Source organism: Mobula birostris, chromosome 3 (assembly GCF_030028105.1).
Source record: "Mobula birostris isolate sMobBir1 chromosome 3, sMobBir1.hap1, whole genome shotgun sequence".
NCBI classification, from domain to species: domain Eukaryota; kingdom Metazoa; phylum Chordata; class Chondrichthyes; order Myliobatiformes; family Myliobatidae; genus Mobula; species Mobula birostris.
In genome coordinates, this window is record NC_092372.1 from 43583399 (window position 1) to 43601427 (window position 18029).

Here is an 18029-nt window from a genome sequence, read left to right on the forward strand (position 1 = left end):
AAAATTAAAAAAAAAATTAAAGCATTAGCAAAGATTTAGAACTTGTCCTCTTAGTCACTTCTGAATCTACTCAGTACTGCTGAAGACAATGCCTTCAGCTTCCAAAGCCGTTTACTACTCAATTCTTTCCGATTTTACTTCCTGCCTCTGTATCACTCCACAACATTTATTTTTATAGAAAACAGAATAGCATGGGAACAGATCCTTCAACCAACATCTGTGCCAACTATAATGCCATCCGAAACTAACCCAATCTGCCTGCATATGGTCTATATTCTCACCTCACATTCTATGCCAGTTCACGTGCTTATCTAAATGCCTCTTAAATGTTGCTATATTTGCTTACATAATTTTCCTAGCTGCACATCCGGATTTATTCATCACAAGAACATTGAAACATATATTAGTACAGATGAATTTGGCCACAGGTCCCTTCGTGTGCTATATGACTGTGGTTCTAGTCTTCTTAAAAGGCACCTCTTTAACCAATGCCCTTGACCATTAAGTCCAAGAGTTCCTTAAACTGATGTACAGGGAGATCTGCTGGTCCAAGTCCATAGCTTCCTGAATGTAGTTGCATAGGTTGGATAGGATGGTAAACATACCAAATGGCTGGTTTGCCTTTAGTAAATGAGGCACTGAATTCACAGGTTGCGAAGCTATGTTAAACTTGGTTACGCTGCATATGGAGTATTGCATTCAATTCTTGTCGCTTTATTACAGGAAGGATGTGAGGGCTTTGGCAAGTGTGCAGAAAAGAGTTAGTTACCAGTATGTAAACAGCAGATAAACAGCCAGCATCTTTTCCCTTAGGGTCAAAATGTCTAATACAGTCATTCCTTGGTATCCATGGGGGATTGGTTCCAGGAACCCCTACGGATACCAAAATCCGCGGGTGCTCAAGTCCCTTATATAAAATGGCGTAGTATTTGCATATAACCTACGCACATCCTCCCATATACTTTAAATCATCTCTAGATTACTTATAATACCTAATACAATGTAAATGCTATGTAAAGTAGTTGTTATACTGTATTGCTTAGGGAATAATGACAAAAGAAGTCTGCACATGTTCAGTACAGACGCAACCATCGTAGCTCTTCTGGGAACGCCGATGCCGATTCTCCCGTGATCTTTAAGTTCTTGAGGCTGTAGCGCTTTACATAGCTAGCCAGCCATCCCTTACTAGCCTTAAACTCCTTCCTCTCGCTCACAACACAAGTAGCGAACGCACAAGGTGCGAGGTGAACAATGCTCAAACAACGAGTGCTGGAGAGGGACTGAGGATCTGTGAAATGGCGGGAGGCTACAGCAGGGTATGCCTACACATCACCTCATTCGCGTGGATTCAGCGTAGTGCTTGGCGCGGCAAATTCAAGTTTTGCTTTTTGGAACTTTCTGGAATCTTTTTTCGAAGATTTTCTATCCACGGTTGGTTGAATCCGCAGATGCGGAACCCGCGGATATGGAGGGCCGACTGTACTAGGACATTAAAGGTGAGGGGGGGAAAGTTCAAAGGAGATGCTGAGGATTAATTTGTTTTAAAGAGCAGTAGGTGCACTGCCAGGGGCTGGCAAAGCTCTTAAGATATTTCCCTTCCAGTGTGCCTGAAGAGAAGCACATTCAAGCACGTTTTAGGAGAATGCAGAGTGAAATCTAGGTGGCATATTCAAATGTCCTGTAATCTCATATATAAATTATCTAGGATTATATATGGGGTTACTTCTATCAATAATACAAATTTAGAGATGACAGCAAAGCATAATGGGAATTACATGTGCAAGCACTACTAGGCCTTAGGTGACAGATCACAAGAGTCCACTTCCAAACTGTCGAGGCCTTTGGTTAAATGGCACTATCAAAAGACCCTTTAATGATCAGACACTTTGAAATAGTTGAAAAATAAATAATTAGCAAGTTTAAATACATTAAAAATACGAAACAAATCTCAATAGAGGAACAGAAATAAAGTGGCAGGACTTTCTTATGATAAAAGACTGGATCGACTAGGCTTACACTCGCTGGAATTTAGAAGATTGAGGGGGGTATCTTATTGAAATCATATAAAATCCTAAAAGAATTGGACAGGCTAGATGCAGGAAGATTGTTCCTGATGTTGGGGAAGTCCAGAACGAGGGATCACAGTTTAAGGATAAAGGGGAAGCCTTTTAGGACCGAGAAGAGGAAAAATTTCTTCACACAGAGAGTGGTGAATCTGTGGAATTCTCTGCCACAGGAAACAGTTGAGGCCAGTTCATTGGCTATATTTAAGAGGAAGTTAGATATGGCCCTTGTGGCTAAAGGGATGAGGGGGTATGGAGAGAAGGCAGGTACAGGGTTCTGAGTTGGATGATCAGCCATGATCATACTGAATGGCTGTGCAGGCTTGAAGGGCCGAATGGCCTACTCCTGCACCTATTTTCTATGTTTCCTCGAAGGTCAGCAATCCTGTTCAAACCAACACCGGCCATAGGTGATACAAAATGGAAGGGCCAGGTATAAAATGCATCACACTTCTCAGATTAGGAAAATTCAGAACTATCAGTGGACTTGATTGCATTTTCAGGATTGACCTCAGTGTCCAATAATTCAGACCTACAATGTGCAAGCATGGAAGCTGCAGGAAAAATATACCTGTTGATTCTTTTATAATCTATTGGCAGCAATCTACCATTATTTCTTTCTCCACATCTGCTTAACCCTGATTAACTTTTATTTATATTATAGATATCAAGAGCACATTGCTTTCAGTTCCCTAAACTGAAGAGATTTTGCAGATGCTGGAAATCTTAAGCAACACACAAAGTAGTGGAGGAATTCAACACATCAGGTAGGACCTATGGAGACAACTAAACAGTCAATGTTTCAGGTAGAGACCCATCATCAGAACTGGAAAGGAAAGTGGGAAGAAGCGAGAATAAGGTGGGAAGTGGTTGACAGTTGAGGGGGAAGGTAGAGGGTGCGGGGGGGGGGGGGGTGAAATCACTTTCCTAAATTGCCTGTAATATTTCAGACGCTTTGCGTGCAACATTTTACAACTAAACAGCTTGTTTAAAAAACATTCATTGCTTTTGTACTCGTGGACTAGCTTTTAATGAGTCAATTGTGTAAATACACACTTAGTGCCTAGAGTTCACCCATTAAATATTCTGCTTCAACTTTTTCCAATACCAAAGGCACAGATCCTACAAGAAAGAACTAATCTTATTCAAACTTTACCTGATAGTACCACGCTGCAACACATTACATGAAGCCCAACAACTGAATAGATTTGGAACACAAGGATAGAGTCCCACAAAGGGAAAACCTCAACTGATGATGACCATTCATTTTCTAGATTAAACACTATGTCACAATTTTGCTGATCCAATCTATATGTTTGTGATTTCCCTTCCCATCCAAAAAATTAGACAACTTGTAAATTTTGAGGTGCCATGGCAGAGTAGTAATTAGCGTGATGTCATTACAGATTGGGACATTCTGGAGTTTGGAGTTCAAATTCTATACTATTCTGGAAGGAATCTGTATGCCCTCCCTGTGGAATGCATGGGTTCTCTTTGATTACTCTAGTTTCCTCCCATAGTCCAAAGACACACCAGGTGGGTTCATTGTAAATTGTCCTGTGATCAGATTAGAGTTCAATTGGAGTTTGGCGGGGATCGCTGGGATGCATGGTTCAAAGGCCTGGGAGGGACTACTCTGTGCTACCACTAAATAAATAAAACAAATTTTAATTCAATACAAACCTGGATATAAAACTCCCTACTCTGGTCTTTAATGCACGTTATAAAGGTTGAATTCTGATTCATGAGGAAAACATCTCACTTGTGGATAACTTCTGCAACCTACTCATTAATCTCCTTATTAAAAACCAACAAGTTTATATCAACCACACACTGTCATAATAGAAACCCTCTCAAAAAGTAACTTCAGAAAAGCTTGCTGATACTCAGTTGTCAGTTAATACTTACTCAAGTTCCTTGTTCAGTTATATCTGACACATAGCACAGAAAAGTACAGCAGAGGAGCAGGTCAGACAATGCCAGTGCTGATATAATGCTAATCTTGAAGACCTGCTGCTCAATTTAAGCTAATTATCGGCCTATATTATCCCTTCTGATCTTTTAAAATTGTGGACTTATATGTACAGTACAGTTTTCACAAATTATACTACTAAATTTAGGCAAAAACTGACCAAGTACTCTCTCAAAAATGGAATCAGTACAGACTGTTAAGAATGGCACCTGAATCATGTGGTATATATAGCTTTTGGATAATTAAATTCAGAATAAAAATAGATTAAACAATTGTAATTTACTTAGTCTATTGATCATTGTGCCAAATAAGAAGTTTTGACTGACTAAATCAGAAGGTTGAAACTTAATATTACTGAATTTAAGCACTAAAAAAAAAATCCACAGCATAATTGGTATGTTTCAGCTAACCTTTATCTGTATTGCAGCCAACATCTTCCTTCAACTACACAACAACCACTTAGTCATTCACTTGCATTTGTTACTAAGCATTAACCAAAATGTCCAGATACATACAACAGCCAGCATACTTTCTGTTACAGGTTTCCCCCGCCATCTGAAGGTAGAGTGTTCCTATGAAACAGTTCGTAAGCCGGAATGTCGTAACGCGAAGAAGCAATTACAATTTATTTATATGGGAAAAATTTGTGAGCGTTAGCAGACCCAAAAATAACATACAAAATCATGCCAAATAACACTAAAGCCTAAAATAACAGTAACATATAGTAAGAGCAGGAATGATATGATAAATACACAGCCTATATAAAGTAGAAATACTTTTCCACAATCATTGCCTACACTGTTCTCCGTAGCGAAAATCTCACGTAAGCGCTATTGGCAAAAACAGTCTCTCCAGTAACCTTTAAACTATGAAGCTGCCGAATCATACCAAATAACACCTAAAAATACACAGCCAATATAAAGTAGAAATAATGTACATACAGTGTAGTATCACTTACGGGAATCCGGAAGACCGCACACAGCACACTGATGATGGTGTGTTAGGCTGAGTCGTCGGAGGTTGGGGTGGTAGAGTGGCCCCCACTCTCCGGGCTGCCGACCGATACCAGGCCACGAAGCATGCAGGGGTACAGCGGTAGTCGGGATGCACACAGCACATCTTTAAGAAAAAAGCCGAAATAAACAAGCTAATTAATTAGGTGCCGCCTGGCACGTAATTAATTAGCATGTTTATTTCGGCTTTTTTCTTAAAGATGTGCTGTGTGCCTCCCGACTACCACTGCATTCTCCACAAATCGATATCTGTCCGGGGGTTGGGGTGGTGGGACACTGGGGTGTCATCTCATCCTCATCTGTTTCCATTAGGGCAGGCAGCTCATCTTCTTCTATGACTGCCCACCTCGATGTCGAAGGTCGAGGTTCGTCGTCTGCTGTGGAAGGCTTGAAAAACGACAGTATGCTTGACTGCTTACCCTCGCGCATTTTTCTATCATACAGTTCTTTGCAAGCACTCAAACCATCCTGCAAATATCCCCTAAACCCACGTACCCTTTCAAAATTAAAGTCATACTTTATCATTGCAGCCAAAATCTCACGCAGTTGCTTCACATTCAGTTCCTGGACGACTTCACTTTCGGTCCGTTCGCTACTGCATTCCGTTTCGATTGTTATCCTTTCCTCTTCCAATTGCATCAGCTCTTTATCTATCAGTTCTGGGTCATGGAATGCCAAAACCTCTTCAACATCATCTTCGTCAGCTTCCACAAGCCAAACTCACTTTGTCCTTACTTCGTTCACCACGATCGAAACACTTAATTATGTCTAGTTTTATGCATACGACCTCTTTTAGGCTTTTCCGATACCTTAGAACTCATCTTGCAAACGGCTGCTCACAGGCACGTGTTTAAGCAATGCCGGCGAGAATGCCGTTCCGAATCCGGGGGAGGGCGGCTGCTTGGGGCACGCGCTGCCTTTTTTCGTAACAGTGAAAACACCTTCTGTTAGCGAAAACAGGTAACTAATGTAGATCTTTCGTAACAGTGAGGTTTCGTAAAGCAAACTTTTGAAAACCGGGGGACACCTGTACTATAAAGAGACAGAACGTCGACTCAGACCATGAGAGGCCTGCGTCGGGCACTTTACTATAGAGATTATGCAAAACCTTAAGTATAAGGTCCTGAATGTAACAAGTGCTTCAAGATAATCAATCCTTAAGTACACATGGAATGGTTACTTATTTGAATTCATATTTCACAGGAGTTGATCTGGTGCAACTAATCTTAATTGAACGTTTCTGTTGTCTGGTTGGTAGATTTTAGTCTGGAGCGTTTTTGAAAATAATTATTTAACTTGCATAACTTAATTTAATTTCATGTTATCTTCATATTATACTAGATGACTGGGTATGGCCTACGTAGGGATTCCAATTGAGATTAGAGGTGGAATCAGACACACATCAGCTCTGGCAGGGTTTGCAGGCTACAAAGCAGAAGGCAACATTGTGAATGGTTATGATATTTCACTCCCAGATCAGCTCAATGACTTTAATGCATGCTTTTAAAGGGAGAATAAAACTACAAATGTGAGGATCCCTGCAGCACCCAGTGATCGCTGCCTTGAAGGCCGACATCAGAGCATCTTTCAAGAGGGTGAACCCTCACAAGACAGCAGGCCCTGATATTGTATCTGGAAAGCTGCTGAAAACCTGTGCCAACTAACTGACTGGTGTGTTCAAATACATTTTCAATCTCTCATTGCTACAGAAGTTCCCACTTGCTATAAAGAGCAACAATCATACCAGTCCCAAAAAGAGTAGGGTGAGCTGCCTTAATGACTATCATCCAGTAGCACTCACACCCACACTTATAAAATGCTTTGAGGGTGGTTATGGCTAGAATCAACTCTTGCCTCAGCAAGGACCTGGACCCAATGCAATTTGCTTATTCCCATAATAGGTCTACAATAGATGCAATCTCATTGGCTCTTCACGCGACCTTCATTCACCTGGACGATACTAATTCCTCTACTTCCTGAGGTCCTTTTGAGTTTGCAGGCCTCTCCTTCACGCGTTCTACCAGTCCGTTGTCGACAGCACAATCTTCCAAGTAGTGCTGTGCTGGGACAATGACATCAACACGGTGATGCCAACAGGCTCAATAAACTGATTAGAAAGGCTAGCTCTTTTATAGGAGTCAAACTGGACACACGGGAGGCTGTGGTAGAACAAAGGACCCTACGGAAAATCCTAGTAATTCAGGACAAGGTCTTTCATCCTCTGCATGCCACTTTGGCTGAACAGAGGAGCATTTATATTTTATATATTAAGACAACTATGCTGCTCGAAAGAGCTCTATACAACGTCATTCTTACCCTCGGCCATTAGAAGAAGAAGAAGAATATCTTTATTGTCATGGTTATGGAGCAATGAAACACAGTTTAGCAGCTCAACTTTTGCAGCATGACAAAGAATATATACATAAAATAAACTCTAAAACCTCAGGATTGCAGTCCAAAATTAATAATATATGGATGGGGGGCGGGGGGGTAGGACTATTGCACACCTGCCATTCCTGGAAGTGTGATGCATTTAGCTGCCGCTGTCTTAGGAGGGGGGCAGGAGAAGGGGAAGGGGTGTTATACATTTCACTGCTTGTGGGTAGGAGCTGTTAAGGAGTCTCTTTGTTTTCGTCCTTAATGCTCTGTATCTCTTCCCAGAAGGTAGAAGGGTAAACAGGTGATGTCCAGGATGAGTGGGATCCTTTAAAATAGCCTTCTTTTGAAATCTGCCAGTATAAATGTCTCTGAGGGAGGGTAATGTTGTACCAATAACCCGCTCTGCTACCCTCACCACCCGCTGCAAGTCATTCCTGTTCGGTTCTCTAGAATGAGTCAACCTATAGCCAAGGAAGTGGTGACCCCATTCTGTTAGACTGAGATAACTTTTTTTTAAATGTTCTTTCTTCTTTTATATTACTTTTCTAAAGTAAGTACATGTCCGGCACAGCATTGTGGGCCAAAGGGCCTGTATTGTGCTGTAGGTTTTCTATGTTTCTCTGATATTTGTATATCTGTACATCTGTAATGTTACTGTGACACTGTAATTTCCTCTGAAATCAATAAAGTATCTATCACTTATGTCAGGCTGCTGTTTATTGACTACAGCTCAGCATTTAACACTATCATTCCCATAGGTCTGATCAAAAAGCTCCAAAACCTGGCCTCTGTACCTCCGTCTGCAACTGATTCTGTACATAGTCTGTACGGATCAGAAATAACATCCCCACTTCGCTGATAATTAACACTGGCAAACCTCAAGGACGTGTGCTTATTCCACTGCTCTACTCTCTCTACACCCATTACTGTGTGCCTAGGCACAGCTAAAATGCCATCTATAAATCTGCTGATGACACAACTATTGTTGGCAGAATTTCAGATGGTTACAAGACGGCACACAGGAACAAAATATATCAGCTAGTTGAGTGGTATCACAGCAACAACCTTACACTCAACATCAGTACAACCAAAGAATTGATTGTGGACTTCAGAAAGGGCAAAATGAGGAAACACACCAGTCCTGATTGAGGGATTAGAAGTGGAAAAAGTGAGCAATTTCAAGTTCCTGGAGTTTGATGAGATTTGGTATGTCAGCAAAGGCACTTGTAAATTTCTACATATGTATCGTGGAGAACATTCTAACATCACCGTCTGGCTTGCAGCTTCCTGAAACTATAATATCCTGAAGAAGGGTCTCATCCTGAAATGTCACCTGTTTATTCATTACCACAGATGCTGCCTAACTGCTGAGTTCATCCAGCATTTTAGGTTTGACTCTTTGAGTCACATGTGTAAATGCACAACATCTTAGTGCCTAGTGCTCAGCCATTAAATATTCAGCTTTGTTTTTTTCAGTCCCAAAAGGTCCAGATTTTCACTAATAAATGTTGACAAGTTTGGCAATCCTACAAGAAAGTCCCAGTCTTACTGAAAGTTTGCCTAATTTTACTTTGCTGCTGTTCTTTCTGTGGACTCCAACAACTAAGCAGGATATTACAGAGATTTCATAACATACAATTTGGGAAATCTACTCGCAGATCTTGAAGGAATGACCATGTTGTTTGCCAATGGTTTCCAGAGTATTCTAGGGAACACTAAATCTGGATTGTTACTACTCATCTTTAATGCTTGGCTCCATGATCATCTCAGCATTTTGTGTGTTGTTCAGAAAATTAAAAACTTGTTTTGAAGACCTAGAGTAGGTTAGGTTTGGAACAAAAGGGTAAACAAGAGTCCCACAGGAACAGAGCTAAAGATGACCATAAGTCTTTATACAAGATTGTAGGAATTGAACCAAATGGTAACACATTTATCATAGAGGGATATGCTGATAAGACAAAACTAACAAATGCTAGACAAAAAAAAAACCCATTTAACTGGTCAGAGTATTCATAACGACAAAAACAGAGCCAACGCAGTCAATCTAACAAAACCATGCCTGCACAGCTCTACAGAAGCCATCCTCTTCACTGAGCATCCTACTCATTTTATTTTTCTAACCACAACTGGAAAGGTCTAAAATAAGATAAGACTGGTTATCTGAAATTGTCAAACACAACATTTAATTCAAATTTCAGATAACTATATTTTGAATACCCCTTTTGTTGCCTTAAATCAGAGGTCATCACTGCTAATTACTTAATAAAGCTCTTACAAACAATGTTTCTATTTAACACAGATTCTATTTCTTTTAATCATTATTAATTTCTTGGTTATTTATTGCAAAATTTTAAATATTTCCTGCTCGTTTTAGCAACATTCTAATCCTTTTAACAAAATCCTCAACTTTTCCAGTTAGGCATTTCTATATCATCTTTAGAATGGTTAATTTAATTATTCAATTTTCATACTTATTAAAATTCTTTGTTTGCTGTTGTTTGTTTGTAGATATTGTTTTAATTTTCTAACTACTTGGCCAACTTGCTTCCCCGTAACTCTAACTGCTCCACTTATCTCCAGACTTGGACCAAAGAACTAAATTCCAGGTAAAGTGATAGTGACATCAACTGATGTTGTGGTATCAGAGATCACTGGTAAAATGAGGAAAATACTTCAATAGCCTGAGTCAAACCATGTGCCAACAAATGTTGTAGTTCTTTAAGAGATCAATCATCCCACTCCCAAACTTTATTGGAGTTCCACAGTGCAGGGTCTTCAACAGTAACCAAGTTCTGTCCTCTGATCCCGCATCCTCCCCTAACCCTGCTCTCCCCGAGCATCCCAACCCTCCTCTCCCTCCTGAGACCTCCCACTCTTTACACTCCTCTGACCCCAGCCCCAACCCTTGCCATGTCTTCACCATCCCGTCTGACCTTCCCCTCTGAGGCAGAAAGTTCTGTCCTTCGCAAGGGCCTCACTTTTGTCCCCCTCTGCCCACACTTCAGTGAGTTCAGTGCCCACCATGGCACTGAACTCTTCTTCCATCGCCTACATCTCCGAACATACTTCTTTGGCAAGGATTCCTCTCCCCCTACTGATGACCCCTTGTCCCGTCTCCAACCCTCCTCCTCCTCCTCCTGTTCACCCTGCCCAGGCCTTCTACCTGCACTTGATCTTTTCATCTCCAACTGTCGCCAAGACATCAACCGTCTCAACTTCACCACTCCTCTCTCCTGTTCTAACCTCACTCCCTCTGAACACACTGCCCTCCACTCTCTCCGCACTAATCCCAACCTCACCATCAAACCCGCAGACAAAGGAGGCGCTGTAGTATTCTGGTGCACGGACCTCTACCTCACTGAGGCCAAACGGCAGCTCTCTGACACTTCCTCTTATTTACCCCTGGAACAGGAGCCTACCAAAAAAACATCAAACCATTGTCTCCCGTACCATCACCGCCCTTATCAACTCTGGAGACCTTCCATCCTCAGCCACAAAACTCATAATTCCCACACCCTGCACTGCTTGGCTTTACCTCCTCCCCAAGATCCACAAGCCTGACTGTCCCAGTAGACCCATAGTTTCTGCCTTCTCCTGCCCCACCGAACTTGTATCTGCCTACCTGGACTCCATTTTGTCACCCATACTTCAGTCCCTCCCCACCTACATCCAGGATACATCCCATGCCCTCCACCTCTTCAATAACTTCCAGTTCCCTGGTTCCGACCGCTTCATTTTCACTATGGATGTCCAATTCTTATACACCTCCATTCCCCATCAAGAAGGCCTCAAAGCCTTCCACTACTTTCTGGACAATAGACCTCACCAGTTCCCCACCACCACCACCCTCCTCCGGTTGGTGGAACTGGTACTCATACTTAATAAGTTCTCTTTTGGCTCTTCCCACTTTCTTCAGACCAAGGGTGTAGCTATGGGCACTCGCATGGGCCCCAGCTATGCCTGCCTCTTTGTTGGTTATGTGGAACAGTCTATGCTCCAAACCTAAACTGGTACTGCTGTGCAACTTTTCCTTCACTACATTGACGACTACACTGATGCTGCTTCCTGCACCCATGCTGAGCTCATCAATTCCATCGACTTTACTTCAAACTTCCACGGTCGTCCTCCTCCTCCTCTCTGGGCCCTGAAGGCTCGCCCACATGTGGGACACAAGTGGGTGGGTACTGTCGTGGCAGTGGATGCTGCTCGGGCCTTGCGCACAGCACGCTTTCGTTGCGCCTGACTTAAGCTGCACGGGCTCCTGTGGTGATCTTGCTGCGCCAAGCTGGACGGTCAAGGGCAAGCATCTCCCACGTGTTGATGTCGACACCCAGGCCTTTGAAGGACGCTTTAAGGCAGTCTTTGTAACGTTTCTTCTGCCCCCCGACTGAGCGCTTGCCCTGACACAGTTCTCTGTATAGCAGCTGCTTAGGCAAGCGGCTGTCTGGCATTCTGACCACATGTCCAGCCCACCTGGCTTGGGCTTTCAGCAGGAGGGTGTAGACGCTGCAGAGCCCAGCCCGTTCCAGGATTTCCGTGTCGGGGACTTTGTCCTGCCACCTGATGTGGAGGAGTCTGCGGAGACAGCTCAGGTGAAAGTGGTTGAGCTGTTTGGCGTGTCTGCTGTAGACAGTCCAGCTCTCGCTGGCGTAAGGGAGGGTGGTAAGGACCACTGCACAGTAGACCTTCAGCTTGGTGGTAAGGCTGAGTCCTCTCCGCTTCCAGACGTTCTCACGGAGTCTGCCAAAGGCGGCGCTGGCTTTGGCAATCCTGTTGTTGACCTCAGCGTCTATGTTCACTGCGCGAGAGAGTATGCTGCCCAGGTAGGTGAAGTTGTCGACTGCCTGGAGGTTCTGGCCCTTCACCATGATGCGCCACTCCTGGTATGGCTTTCCTGGGGCAGGCTGGTACATAATTTCGGTCTTTTTGGTGCTGATAGTGAGACCGAAGTTGTCGCAGGCTTGTGAGAAGCAGTCCATTTCACGCTGCATCTCCTGCTCTGTGCTGGCGTTGAGTGCGCAGTCATCAGCAAACAAGAAGTCTCTGATGACAGTCTCTCGCACCTTTGTAACTGCCTGCAGGCGCCTAAGGTTGAACAACCTGCCGTCAGTCCTGTACCTGACGTAGATTCCTTCTTCGTAATTATGGAAGGCATCTGTCAGCATGGCAGAGAATACCATACTGAACAGAGTCGGGGCAAGAACGCAGCCTTGTTTGACGCCATTTGTCACTGGGAAGGCCTCCGACTCGTTGCCGTCATCCAGAACTTTCACCATCATACCATTGTGGAACTGCCGGACGATTGTGATGAACTTGCTGGGGCAGCCAAACTTCTCCATGATCTTCCACAAGCCTTCTCTGCTGACTGTATTGAAAGCCTTGGTTAGATCGACAAAGGTCACGAAGTGGTCGCTGTGTTGCTCCTGGCATTTTTCCTGGAGTTGGCGCGCAGCAAAAATCATGTCCGCGGTCCCACGTTCAGCACGGAAGCCGCACTGGCTTTCTGGGAGCAGACCTTGCTCAAGATGTTGGAGAAGGCGGTTGAGCAGGACGTGGGCCAGAATCTTCCCTGCAATGGACAAGAGGGAGATGCCTCGGTGGTTGTTGCAAGACTGGCGGTTGCCTTTCCTCTTGTAGATGTGGACTATGCTGGCATCTTTCAGCTGTTGCGGGACCTGTCCCTTTTTCCACATGGACTGGAAGAGTACAGTCAGCTTCTGCATCATGACGGGGACTCCTGCTTTGTATACCTCAGCAGGGATTGCATCAGGTCCATAAGACCATAAGACAAAGGAGCAGAAGTAGGCCATTCGGACCATCGAGTCTGCTCCGCCATTTTATCATGAGCTCATCCATTTTATCCTATTTAGTCCCACTGCCCTGCCTTCTCACCATAACCTTTGATGCCCTGGCTACTCAGATACCTATCAATCTCTGCCTTAAATACACCCAATGACTTGGCCTCCACTGCCGCCCGTAGCAACAAATTCCGTAGATTCACCACCCTCTGACTAAAAAAATTTCTTCGCATTTCTGTTCTGAAAGGGCGCCCTTCAATCCTGAAGTCATGTCCACTCGTACTAGACTCCCCCATAATGGGGGACAACTTTGCCACATCCACTCTGTCCATGCCTTTTAACATTCGAAATGTTTCTATGAGGTCTCCCCTCATTCTTCTAAACTCTAAGGAATACAGTCCAAGGGTGGACAAACGTTCCTCATATGTTAACGCTCTCATTTCCAGAATCATTCTAGTGAATCTTCTCTGTACCCTCTCCAACGTCAGCACATCCTTTCTTAAATAAGGAGACCAAAACTGCCCACAGTACTCCAAGTGAGGTCTCACCAGCGCCTTATAGAGCCTCAACGTCACATTCCTGCTCCTATACTCTATTCCTCTAGAAATGAATGCCAACATTGCAATCGCCTTCTTCACTACTGACTCAACCTGGAGGTTAACTTTAAGGGAATCCTGTACGAGGACTCCCAAGTCCCGTTGCATCTCAGAACTTTGAATTCTTTCCCCATTTAAATAATAGTCTGCCCATTTATTTTTTCTGCCAAAGTGCATAACCATACACTTTCCAACATTGTACTTCATTTGCCACTTCTTTGCCCATTCTTCTGCAGACTCTCCGTTTCCTCAGCAGTACCAGCCCCTCCACCTATCTTCGTATCGTCAGCAAACTTAGCCACAAAGCCATCTGCTCCATAATCCAAATCGTGGATGTACAATGTAAAAAGAAGCGGCCCCAACACTGATCCCTGTGGAAAACCACTGGCAACCGGCAGCCAACCAGAATAGGATCCCTTTATTCCCACTCTCTGTTTCCTGCCAATCAGCCAACGCTCTATCCACGTATGTAACTTTCCCGTAATTCCATGGGCTCTTATCTTGTTAAGTAGCCTCATGTGTGGCACCTTGTCAAAGGCCTTCTGAAAATCCAAATATACAACATCCACCGTATCTCCCTTGTCTAGCCTACTGGTAATTTCCTCAAAAAATTGTAATAGGTTTGTCAGGCAGGATTTTCCTTTAAGGAATCCATGCTGAGTTCTGCCTATCTTGTCATATGCCTCCAGGTACTCTGTAACCTCATCCTTGACAATCGACTCCAACAACTTCCCAACCACCGACGTCAAGCTAACAGGTCTATAATTTCCTTTTTGCTTCCTTGCCCCCTTCTTAAATAGCGGAGTGACATTTGCAATCTTCCAGTCTTCCGGAACCATGCCAGAATCTATCGACTTTTGAAAGATCATCGCTAATGCCTCAGCAATCTCCACAGCTACTTCCTTCAGAACACGAGGGTGCATCCCATCTGGTCCAGGAGATTTATCGACCTTTAGCCTATTCAGCTTCCTGAGTACTTTCTCTGTCGTAATTGTGACTGCGCACACTTCTCTTCCCTGCCATCCTTGAGTGTCCGGTATCCTGCTGTCTTCCTCAGTGAAGACTGATACAAAATACTTGTTCAGTTCCTCTGCCATCTCCTCATCTCCCATTACAATTTCTCCAGTATCATTTTCTATTGGTCCTATATCTACTCTCACCTGTCTTTTACTCTTTATATACTTGAAAAAGCTTTTAGCATCCTCTTTGATATTATTTGCTAGTTTCCTTTCATAGTTAATCTCTTCTCTCTTCATGACCTTCTTGGTTTCCTTTTGTAAGGTTTTAAAAACTTCCCAATCCTCTGTCTTCCCACTAATTTTTGCTTCCTTGTATGCCCTCTCCTTTGCTTTAACTTTGGCTTTGACTTCTCTTGTCAACCACAGTTGCATCCTTTTGCCACTCTAAAATTTCTTCTTTTTTGGAATATACCTGTCTTGCTCATTCCTCATATAAACTCCAGCCACTGCTGCTCTGCCGTCTTTCCCGCCAGTGTCTCTTTCCAGTCAACTTTGGCCAGTTCCTCTCTCATGCCACTGTAATTTCCTTTACTCCACTGAAACACCGACACATCAGATTTCGGCTTCTCTTTTTCTAATTTCACAGTGAACTCAATCATGTTATGATCACTGCCTCCTAAGGGTTCCTTCACCTCAATCTCTCCAATCACCTCTGGTTCATTACACAATACCCAATCCAGTACAGCCGATCCCCTAGTGGACTCAACAACAAGCTGTTCTAATAAGCCATCTCGCAGACATTCTGCAAATTCTCTCTCTTGAGATCCAGTGCCGACCTGATTTTTCCAATCTACTCGCATGTTAAAATCCCCCACAATCATCATAACACTGCCCTTCTGACAAGCCTTTTCTATTTCCAGTTGTAATTTGTAGTCCACATCCCTGCAGCTGTTTGGAGGCCTATAAATAACTGCCATCAGGGTCCTTTTACCCCTGCTATTCCTTAGCTCAACCCAAAAAGATTCTGCACCTTCCAATCCTATATCACCTCTTTCTAATGATTTAATATCATTTCTTACCAATAAAGCCATGCCTCCCCCTCTGCCTACCTTCCTATCCTTCCGATACACCGTGTATCCTCGGACGTTCAGCTCCCAGAGACATGCATCCTTTAGCCAGGTCTCAGTGATGGCCACAATATCATACCTGCCAATCTGTAGCTGTACAACAAGATCATCCACCTTATTCCTTATGCTGCGTGCATTTAAGTACAACACCTTAAGACCAGTATTTGATACCTTTTGCTTTGATTTCACTGCAACTTTATTGCACTGCAACTCATCCCAATGGCTACACATTTGCCCCATCATGTGCCTGTCTTTTCTGACATCTTTACTGCTCACTACCTTAGATTTATTTCTGTTTTCCCCTTCCTCCGCTCTATCATTCCGGTTCCCATCCCCCTGCCAAATTAGTTTAAGCCCTCTCTAACAGCTCTATTAAACTTTCCTGCCAGGATATTGGTCCCCTTCGGGTTCAGGTGTAACCTGTCCTTTTTGAACAGGTCATACTTTCCCCAGAAGAGATCCCAATTATCCAAGAATCTGAAGCCCTGCCCCCTACACCAGTCTCTCAGCCAGGCATTCATCTGTCTGATCCGACTACTCTTGCCCTCGCTAGCACATGGCACAGGTAGCAATCCTGAGATTACTACCCTGGAGGTTCTGCTTCTCAGCTTCCTTCCTAACTCCCGGAAATCTCTCTTCAGGACCTCCTCCTTTGTCCTACCTATGTCATTGGTACCAACATGTACCAAGACAACTGGCTACTCACCCTCCCCCTTTAGAATATTCAGGACCCAATCCGAGACATCCCGTACCCTGGCACCTGGGAGGCAACACACCATGCGGGTATCTCTGTCAGGCTCACAGAATCTCCTGTCTGTTCCCCTGACTATGGAATTCCCCATGACTACCGCATTTCTCTTCCCCCTCCTTCTCTCCTGCACAACAGCGCCAGGCTCAGTGCCAGAGACCCGGTCACCGTGGGCGTCCCCTGTCAGGTCATCCCCCTCAACAGCATCCAGAACAAGATATTTGTTGCTGAGGGGGACAGCCACAGGGGTGCTTTCCACTATCCGGGCATTTCCCTTCCCTCTCTTGACAGTGACCCAGTGTTCTGACTCCTGTAGCCTAGGGATGACTACCTCCCTGTAGCTCCCGTCTATCATCTCTTCACTTTCCCTGATAAGCAGTAGGTCATCAAGCTGCAGCTGCAGATCCCTAACACGGTCTCTGAGGAGCTGCATCTCAGTGCACCTGGTGCAGATGTGGTCATCAGGGAGGCTGGAAGTCTCCCAGGATTCCCACATCTGACACCCTGAACAAAGCACTAACCCTGCAGGCATGCTATCTAATTCTACACGAATGAAACAGGAAAAATAAGTCTACTCACCCACTTACCTCGCCAAACAGACAAACTTTTTAAACCGTTAGCTGTGAGAGCCCTGCTGTTCCTATCTGTCCAGGCCGATTCGCGAAAGGGGTGGGGGGGGGGGGGGGGAGGGAGAGAAAAAAGAGTTGGCACTTCGCTCTCGCCTCTTCCCGTTTATCGCCGAAGCCCGTTGAAGCCAAAGCCCAACACTCTGCTACCGCTCACTCCAGCTGCCCGCTCCGACAGCTGCCCACTGTATAGGGTGGTCGCCTTTTTAAACTCTCCGCGCGGTCCTGCTGATGTCACGCGCCTGCGCAGTCTCGCCCTTCTTGCACTCGAAGAAGTTTTAAAAAAAAACCTGCCTTCCTTCAGAATTCAGCTCCCACGACGCTCTGTAGTCCCGATTCAAGGAAAGCTGTTGGTAGCAACCTGCCTATTTAAACTGTCCGCGCGGTCCTGCTGACGTCACGCGCCTGCGCAGTCTCGCCCTTCTTGTACTCGAAGAAGTTTCTAAAAAAAAACCTGCCTTCCTTCAGAATTCAGCTCCCACAACGCTCTGTAGTCCTGATCCAAAGGGTCCTGGCGCTTTGCCACAGGAGAGTTGCTTCACTGCCTTCCTGACTTCATCTACTGTGGGGAGGGTGTCGAGGTTCTTGTTGATCTCTACCTGGGGCAGGCGGGCAAAGGCCTCATCGTTGATGTCGGCAGGGCGGCTAAGGACGTTGTTAAAGTGCTCAGCCCACCGATCCAGAATCTGCTTCTTCTCTGTCAGCAGCTGTGTCTCATCTGTGTTGAGGAAGGGTGAGGAGCCAGAGG

The 18029-nt window shown here is 44.4% G+C and overlaps 1 protein-coding gene across 8 annotated transcripts in view; it reads right to left on the reverse strand.

The window, feature by feature from the left end:
- Positions 1-18029, reverse strand: part of LOC140195003 (interleukin-6 receptor subunit beta-like) — a 135462-nt gene that overhangs the window by 93263 nt on the left and 24170 nt on the right. The gene's annotated exons all lie outside the window — the stretch shown is intronic.